This window comes from Anser cygnoides, chromosome Z (genome assembly GCF_040182565.1).
Source record: "Anser cygnoides isolate HZ-2024a breed goose chromosome Z, Taihu_goose_T2T_genome, whole genome shotgun sequence".
Taxonomy (NCBI): domain Eukaryota; kingdom Metazoa; phylum Chordata; class Aves; order Anseriformes; family Anatidae; genus Anser; species Anser cygnoides.
In genome coordinates this window covers 82283447-82293080 of record NC_089912.1, presented here as the reverse complement: position 1 = coordinate 82293080, position 9634 = coordinate 82283447, and the positions used below count along the sequence as shown (strand labels likewise).

Below are 9634 nucleotides of genomic sequence, written 5' to 3'. Positions count from 1 at the left end.
CTTCAGACGACAGAAGCGAAAGCAGAAGGAAAGAACACATGCTTATTCCTGACCCCAGATCATAAAATCACCTCTCCTCTAGGCTAAATAAACCCAACTCCATTGGCTTTTCTTCATAGGAGAGGTGCTCCAGCCCTCTGATCATCCTTGTGACCCTCTGGGCTCATTCCAATACTTCCATGTCCTCTTGTGCTGGGGCCCCAGAGCTGCAGGCAGCACTCCAGGTGGGGTCTCATGAGAGCAGAGGGGGAGAATCACCTCCTTCCACCTGCTGGTCATGCTGCTTTTGATGTAGCACAGGATCTGGTTGGTTTTCTGGGCTGCAAGTATACATTGCCAACTCATGTTGAGATTCTCATCAACCAGTACCTCTAACTCCTTCTCAGGCCCACCTCTCAGGCCTGTCCAGGTCCCTCTGGATGGCATCTCTTCCCTCCTGCATGTCAACCACACCACTCAGCTTGGTGGCATCAAGGATTAAAGAACTCTGATCCATGCCATGTTTGGGGTTAATGTTAGAAAGAAAAATCCAAAATACTTTCCGCCATAAGAAATGTCACCAGCAAATTTGGGTAGATTCTGCCTCTCTTGTGGAGCAATGGGGAATCCTTGCAATCAGCTGTTTACAAAACAGTTTTTGTCATTTATACTTCCCTGTTCTGTAAAGCAGGCTGGTTTCTTTGGAAGGGATAACTTTCAAGGCTATATGATATAGAGCCTGCTAAGTCAAGATGTCATCATTGTTTGCCCTGGTTCAGCCCAATTCCTGGTTAGGAGAACACAGTATCTAAATTCTCTGTCTAGAGTACAGGACTCCTCAGAGTCTAAATGGTGCTACACACCTGAAAATGGATCACATTCCAGTGCAGAGGATTTTATGGTTATGGAGACTTCTGATTAAATAAGTTATGCTGTTCTTATATTCAATAATAATAATAATAATTTATAATAATATTCTTATTATTAAATTTCCTGAGCTTCTTTTCTCTAAAAAGTAATATAAATAATAAAATTTTACTCTCACATAGCTAAAACCAAAAAAATTAAAATACTTGAGCTTCTCCTTAAAGCTTGTAAAGCTTCTGACTCTTTCTCCAGGTCAGAGACGTTGAATGCAAATACCTGTTCTGCCATTCAGTCAGTGAATCAATAGCCAAAATCAATCCTACCCCTGAAGTAACTGCTCAGCAAACAGGATGCACATAATCCATTTTCATTATTAATACTTCAGTTAAGATTCAGGTATTCCATTTTCCTTCACGTAATGAGCACAGTTTTACAATGGATGTGTGAAGTTTGCAGTACATAACATCAGTGACAGCTGCAGAATTCCTGTCATGTGCACCAGAGCTGGATTAAATATAAGTACATTTCTCTGGGCAGTAACAGAGTGTAGAGAGATTTAAAAAAAAAAAAAAAAGAGAGAGAGATAAAAAAAAAAAAAAACTAATTTTACTTGTTAATTCTTCACCAGGACGTATTTGTTACTATCTCATTTATCAAGAAAGATATGTTCTTGCTGCTATATTGTATCTTGGTTAGTTACAGAAAGATTATTAAACAGTGAGATCTACTGTGGTGACTGCTTTTGTGTGTTTCCATATCCCAGTGATTCAGCAATATTGTTTCTAATACCCTCATACAATTTGGGGCAAAGAGCTTGAATTATGCACTTCACTCTCTAATTTGTTTGCTCTATAGTGAAGCGGGATTTTAATTTCTGTAATAGCAGTAACTTGGCCGATTCAGGGATTCACAATTTTCTTTGGTGCTAGCTATTTCCTGAGAAGAGCAAACATGATCAGAGAGGTCATAAAAATAAATCTCTCCACCTGCTGCCTAGTTTACATTCAGGTTTTGAAGCATCGGTGGAAAACATTTTCCTGTTTCAAACAAAGATTAATTCCTAATTGCCACAATCCTCATGAGGATGCTTTTGCAGCTGATTAGGAAGTCTCTTGATAACTATTTTTTAAATGACACTTTTAACTTGCATCATCCATGAGCTATCCTGCTGGGTCTGGTTTGAGCCTGGCTTTTTGGCACTGGCGTTTGATCACCTTGGATGAAACAGCAGCATTGTGTCTGGGCATAAGAAATATTCTGAGGGGCCATGAAAGGAGCTTTTGGGCTTCTGCAGGAAGGGCCTTTACGTCACACACACAATTGCTGCTCACACAGTGTTCAGCAGCACGCTCAGTGAGCTATGTGCACTCGGAATAGGCGTGCAGGTTCTGCCACCGTTCTTATTCCAAGAGAGGTCCCTCAGCAGCAGCCAGGGCCTGATGGCACGCACTGCTGGGAGGGCACACTGCAGAGGCAGTGTTGAATGTGGATTGGTGGAAATAATCATTCTTCTGGGGGTTTTCCAATGGTCATTTGTTTTTTTCACTTGAACAAAACTTTAAAATGAAGGTGGTAAAGCAAAATGAGAGGGACAAACAAAATCTTATTGTCAGCCACAACAGGGGTGGGAGTGGTAAATCTTGTCATGATGAAGTGTTTCATCTCTCCACCCCTTGTTTCAAGGCTTCCTGTCATTTCAGGGGGAGGATTGCTACCTCTCAGTCCCCCAGGATTCATTCTTGCATCATTGCTAATAAAAGCTATAGCGTGCTCTCTTGGGTTGCAAGTGTAAATATCTAATTGCTAGTACCTAAATACAGATAGCATGAAGACAAAGCACGAGGCTGATGTTTGTGCCTGAAGGAAGAGTGTTTCATCCCCTAGCTTGGATGCTGGGCATCATGTCACACTGCCACGTTTCTCCGCAGTATATGCAGCAAATCTCTGTATTTTCATCTTCACAAGTGAAGCAGAAAGTTGCACAAGGACAGAAGCATGGTTTGAACTTTATGGATCTGTGCTTGCTTAAGTTACATGTAACTCCAGTAACTTGCAACTGCTCAAGGCAAAAACAAACTGAATGATCACAAGATTATTGTTCTCTCACTGTAGGGAAATCTGCCTCATCTTCCATAACAGGCTATTCATTAACTAAATGCACTATCCCAGTCACTGTAAAGCAGCAGACTATTCACAGCCAGAAATAGCAATGGCAGAGAACACATGTTGGAGATCACATTCCTCCCCCTACCCTGAAGATACCAAAGCAACAGAATGGAAAATCTTCAAAGTGGAATTAAGCCACCCATAGCAAAACTTTAACCAGAAAGAGGTTACTTAGCAAAGCCCAGTATTGGAGGCAAGCTTCTAATCCATGCCAGGTTTTTATCAGGACTCACTCACCCAAAGAAGAAACATGGTGGAACTATATCAACAAGACAGTGAGTTCAGTGTCTTATGCAGAAAATGTTCCATTTTAAAAGTATCGGGCTTGTCTCCTGTCCGAGGGCACAGCACAGATCCTAAAAAGACATGCAGACATCATCTGCCCCACGGAGGGTGCACCCTGTCACTGCTATTACCCTGTGTGAGCGGAGGTAGATTTTGCAAAGGAAAGAGAGACAGCCTCTCCTGCACTGCAATTTGTGGTCATAAGCACAAGATCACAAGGCAATGCGGTTTTTAACCTGGAAAGAGGTGTGTTTAACTCGTGATGAACTTTATGCAGAAAAAGACTCTTTTCTCTAGCAGCATCCAATGCTCATCCTCCATCTCTTCTTCTTGTCATGATTTTTCTTTTCAGAAGCCCTTTCAAGATTCATACAGCTGAAGGAAAACAACAAGATGAGATTTCCCTCCCCTACCCCCTCACCAAGATGATTTTATCACACAATAGCCAATCTAAATAGCATGCAGTGTGGTGCAAACCATACTTTCATGCAAATGCGAAGACAGTGTTACCACAGGAATGAAGTCTGTTGAGATTCAGGGTGAGGAGAAACTGGATGTTTTCCTCAGAGCAGCCCCAAGTGGTTCAGCATGAGGTTCACCAATTCAGGGAGAGCAGGAGTAATATCACTCCTGCTTTTGCCAGGCTCTTAGCTTTGGCTTTACTGCCCAGTATGAGATATTTTCAAATATGGGAAACCAACAGGAGTTAGCAACAGGAAGATTTTTCCTCTACACACAGTCAAGGCATTCAGGCTGGCCTGATACTTTTTATATCAAAGCAGAAACAGCTGAATACTTTCTAGTTGGTATCAGGTCTCAGTTTACCATCCCTGTTCAGCTGCAGAGAAGAAGCAAATTACTCCCTGCCCATACAAAGACCAGGGCTTTGTGGAAAGACAGGTTCAGCCTGCTGCATTAACTTGGCCCTTTGGATTTGGGCTGCTGAAAACACTCAACAGCTTGATCCCATGGATTTTACACTGTGCCCAGGGTGACATCATCATCTAGCCAGTGCTGCTGGTGCTTTCAAATCCCTGTGCTGGAGGCACGGGCATACAAATGCACTAATGCACTATACAGCACTGATCACCATTTCCCAGCAGTGTGCAGCTGACACGGGTGATGGAAATATTCTGTCCTGATGCTGCTCCCATCCCCATGAGAGCATCGCAGCAGACTGTCAGAAGAACTCACTTGACAACTGGCAGCCATCAGAACTAAGTAGCAGGGTGCAGTCTTGGAAAAGATGTCAGTCATATGTTCCTCTACCTGTGTTTGAAATCCCCCTTTTTGTTTTTATCTTTATTCGCTAATAACCCTTCAATGGTTGCTGAAAGCTGAGAATGCAGAGTGTGCAGAGAACATACTTGTTCAGCTGTGTTCAACAAGAACAAGGATATCAAATTGATCTGTTAAGTACTGTTCTCATCTTAGCTATCCATGCTTTGTGCACCCTTAGCTAAGCTCCTTCAACAATTTATACCTCCTGTTTCTCCTGGTACTCCATGTCAATATTGTCTGTTTATGCTGCAGAGAAGGGACAGGCTTTATTTGCACAACAATAAGTACAATAGGACCCAAACTTGACTAGGATATTTGGTGGAGAGAGTTCCCACTGCAGATAAGACCTGAATTTTATCCTTATTCTGGTTACAGGCTGAAAGACACCCACACTTATTCAGGCTAGAATTCAAAGGCAACAAATGGCAAGCTCAAAGGTGACAGATAGCTATTTCTACCCTTGCTATGTAAGCAAAGAAATTAGCAGGCTGTAACCACTCTGGCACAGAGAGCCTGGAACAGACTCTGAAATTGACAATCACTGATGTTTGTGTTAACTGAAAAAGAAAGCAGCAGAAAAAGAAAAAAAAAAGTAGAACAAAGAACAGTAATACTTCAGAAAGTTTCCTGTTGAAAACAAGGAAATCTCAAGCACTGACAGAATGCAACATCGGCTGAAATTTCCAAAGAGCAGAAGGACCAATTTTAAAGTGCTCAGCATGCCCGGTCGGGGCCAGGTTTTCAATTTAGCTCAGTTCCCATGGAGGCAGCTAAACAAGAGCCAGATTTTTAAAATCACTCAGTATCCAGCTGTTTCCACTGCAATACTTCTGGCCCAGTTTTCAAACAGAGCTCACCACCACCCAACAGGCTGTGCCATTTCAAAAGCTTGCCCTGAGTGCCTCTGCACCTGGGGTCATCGCTTCAGTGACTACCTGCTGGAGGGTCTGGTCATCATCATTTCTGTCTTCTTGCTCCCTTTCTAAGCCCTGATGTTGTCCAGATAATGTGAACAATAAATTAACTTTTCTGGGTGTAAAAGAAGAGGGAGTATCAAGAGATGTACCACATAGGCTGTGGCACAATGAGCTTCAGAGATCTGCCAATTTACCAGGCTCTCCTGAGCTGTGAGAGCCAGCTGTATGCTTTGACCTGCCAATCATGCTGACTCATGTCAAATTATGTCATCTTCCAAATGTCTGGGAAGACTGAGTTTGGAAGTCTCTACCTATTTTAATATGCAGACAAAACCAAAAGTTTCTTCTTCCCGAAGCCTGCTGGGAAGCTGAAAAGACAGCAGGCACCGTAATTCAGAGAAGGCTGTGTGTCAGGTAATGTAGTATTTTATCTGTGCATCACCACATTTGTAAAAACTGCAGTCTTCCTTTATCAGCCATGTCAGTGTGGAGCTTTCTGAGGGCTGGAGTAACCCCTTAATAGGAGAAGCCAGTCTGGGAGCCCTAAGCCACACACAGCTCTGGCAGTCCCTTCACGACTTTCCCGAAGCTTGCAGGAGGCGCTCGATGCACAGCCAACATGGAGGGGAAGGATAACATCCTTAATTTAGCACAGGGGAGGAAGAGCAGAAATTCTCAGGAGGGGAGTGGTCTGCCAGAAGAAAAGGAAATGCGGAGTTTTTCCCTTTTGTTTGGGCTGTTTTGTTGTTTGTGTGGTTTTTATTTTTCCTTTTATTTTAGGTGAGGAATCCAAGAGATGTACAGAGAAGGGCAGAAAAACAGAATTTATCAAAAAGGTAGCCCACAATACAGAGAAGCTCAGGCTGCGCACACTGAACTACTGGTAGCTGAAGACACTTTTACACTTTCAATGGTAGTTTAAAATGTCTCTTGCTCACACCACACTCCCCGAAAAAAAAAAAAAAAATAGGGTTTGAACTGCAGGTGAAATTCGGTCTCTTTAAAAAAAGATGCTGTTGTTCATTTCCCTGTTGGAAAGGGACGTAACTCCCCATTTGAAGCTTCCTCCTCTGTCATTCCTTCCTCTCATTTTCTCGAGCCCCCTTGCTGTGTGACCGTGTGACATGCAGCCGTTCTCTGAGAATCGAGAGAGATATTGGCAGTTTGGGAGCTGTTGTTCCTGCTTATGTATGCAAAGAACATAATTGCTAAGTGCATCATCTGTTGTAATTTACACATCTACACATAGCTCAGATCAGGGCAGCCTTCACATGGGGATGCAGTGCCTTATTTTCTCATTCCCCACTTCTTTGGGGTGGGAAATGTTAGGTCTCCTGGCCCTCATTGTGCTAGGTGCTGTACAAATGTTCCAAAAGGTGGTCCCTCCCCCATACAGCTTAAACTCCCACTGCAGCTGAAAGGAACCAGGGCAGGAGGCAGTATTCTTTTAACTCTGCCACTTCACACATGGGCAGTGCAATTGTTTGAAACGATTTGACTAAAATCCTACATGGAAGTCTGCAGCAGGTGTGAGAACTTAACAGCACCAAACCCAGCATTACAAAAACACTCGGCAGTCACAGGCGCAGCGAAGCACAGCTCCCAAATGTTATCTAAGCAGGAGGCAGACAAGGAGCAGGCAGCGAATACCGGTCCGCGAGATAAAAATAGCAGCTCTATAATAATCAGAGGACAAGGGTCTTAAAAAAAAATCAGAGAGAATGTGAGAGCGATTTTCAATCAGTTTCACTGTCAAATGTTTTGACTGTCATCATCAAAGCAATTTGACTTCTCACGATCTTCTGCAGCAGAGGCAAAGCCAAAACCTTCAGCCACTAGTCAGACAGGGCCCCTGCCTGGAAGTGGAGACTGCATAGCCACATCTGAGACCTCAGCAACCAACACTCTGCTCCACGATGACAGGGAAGTGCAGGTGTCAGTCCCTTCCTACTCCCTGCCCTCTCTGAAATATGTCAGTGGGTTGCTTCTCTTGGACTATTCCCCCTAGTGATCCTCTAGGGCCTTCAGCAATAAGCTCTCACTGTCCAAAGACCCTTTTGGGTTTCTGGCAAACCCAATAGATATTTATGCTAGGATTCTTTATTCTTCAGCCTCCAGCCATGTTGTCTCAATGGACAACATGGAGCCTCATCTTCTTTCCCTGTGTCTGGAGTGCTACATCTCCATTTAAGCAGAGGTTAAGAAGAGAAAATTTTCCCCCCATGCAGTGTTCTTTAAAAAAACACAGCATCTTGAGCAAACACAAGGGGAGCCCACTTAGCATCTGCCACTATTGGCCTGCTGGTCCCCCTTCCTGCTTGGTGTAGCAGACAGCTGAGCTGTTGGGTGCTACAGCACCGATGGCAGCAGGGGAGCTGGGGTCTTGGGCATTTTCCTGCATTGGGCATTTTCCATGCATGAGCCTTCTGGTAACACTTTGCATGTGCATTCAAAGTGCTTCCTTTCCTCCACAGGTGGCTCCCAGGCTGAGCCACAGCCACTAGAGGGCATTTGGAGGACACCAGATCAATGGGTGAGCAGGTGACCCACCACCAGGTGAGCTAGCAAAGCCTGCAAGACACGCTGCACCAAGCTATGGTGTATGGCAAGTGGTCTTAATCCCAGTACCTCCCTCATTTTGCCTTTCTTCTGTTGCTCCTGGGTGTTCCCGGTCAGTGGCCTGCAGCAGTCTTGTCACAGGTTGTTCCCATGGTCTGTCTGGGTCTGCTGCTGCAAACGGACATTCTCGTCTGAATAGACGAGATTAACACTTTTAATTTCATCCTTTAAAACAGAAATGGATGTAAATATCAGGTATAGCTTTGTTCCTCTTTTGTAATCAGCTGCCTGCAACCCCCGCATTTAGGTTTCCTTGATATTCAGACAAAAGTCTGTGATTTTCTCACCTTTTTTTCCATCTACTCTCAATGGACAAATCTGTCCTCAAAAGGCAATCTTTAGGTAGGTGACACTCCTATACTCTCCATACCAACTTTTTCCAAGCCTATTCCAGTAGATGGAAGAATTGAAAGTGGTCTCCTCTACTCTCGATGAAGGCCATGGCCTTCAAAACATAAAATATTTGCAGGGACTTCACCACCATGTAATCGTCTGCCTTTCAAAGAGAATGTCTGACACAAACCATATCCTTTCAGTCAAGCTCGAACAGCTCCCCCGGTGGTCCTCTTTTTTTTTTTTTTTTTTTTTTTTTTAAAAAAAAAAGAACAACATCGCAACATTACAGAGCAGCAAATGGGAGTGTTTTCACGGTGGGTTTCCATGAAGACGAATCCCCACGGGAGAACAGGAGAAGCTTGCATTAAAGGGATCCAGGTTTGGCAGATGCTCTGTATGCATTGGAGAAAAGGGAAAGGCAGGTTGAGGGTGAGCTTTGGCGTGCCCTGGGCCAAGAAATATCAGGATAAGAATGCCAGGGTTGGTGCTTGCCTGTTTTCTGGCTTTCTTAGAGTCTGAAAATGACCAAGTAGTACATCAGTTATTTCCAAACCCAACTGCCTGGCAATAGTTCAGATTCTCAGGAATGCCCCTCTGGAGGGACTCTTGAGGGATTGCTGCTGGGAAACCAAACTCTTTCAATAAAAGTGACAACTCCTTTTACAGGAAAAAAAGGACAATGCATAAGTTATGACCAAAACAGGTCATATTCTACAAAAGCAAAGAGGGGAAAGTTTAACAGCATGTTAGCCGTCAGATATCTTCAAGTTGGGTCAGTTGGGCTTGTGGTATGGATTAGAAGCCCCATGGGTGCAAACCCAGAGGAAGACCTGGTCTCTGCTCCTGGTGCAGCAGCACAGCACTGTGACTCACCACCACTAGCACGCACCTGGGTGCAGCTGCTGCAGGGCAGGAGAGGAAGGCTGCTTTAGCTCAGGACATGAAACCTGCACAGTGGAGTGAGCACCTCTCTTCTCTTGGGAGCAATCCTGCTGGTCATGTGAAGTATTAATAGTGTGCTTGTGCTTCTAGCTGTGGTTGTTGCACCACCTTACCTTTCAGGAGCTGTGCTGGGTCTGAACACACCAAACTTTACAGTCAACAGAGGCCCTGTTCACAGAAATTCACTCTTCAAGTCTTCACAACAGCTCAGGAGGCAGTACCAGGGTTATTTTCCTGTAAGA

The 9634-nt window shown here is 44.1% G+C and overlaps 1 long non-coding RNA gene across 1 annotated transcript in view; it reads right to left on the bottom strand.

The window, feature by feature from the left end:
• LOC136789109 (uncharacterized) overlaps window positions 1-9634 on the bottom strand; it is a 10116-nt gene extending 482 nt beyond the window's left edge. Inside the window, exons 1-2 of the long non-coding RNA XR_010827921.1 lie at window positions 9506-9634; window positions 8124-8245 (exon numbers count right to left, since the gene is read on the bottom strand). This is a non-coding gene — a long non-coding RNA (uncharacterized lncRNA). The remainder of the gene's footprint in view (window positions 1-8123; window positions 8246-9505) is intronic.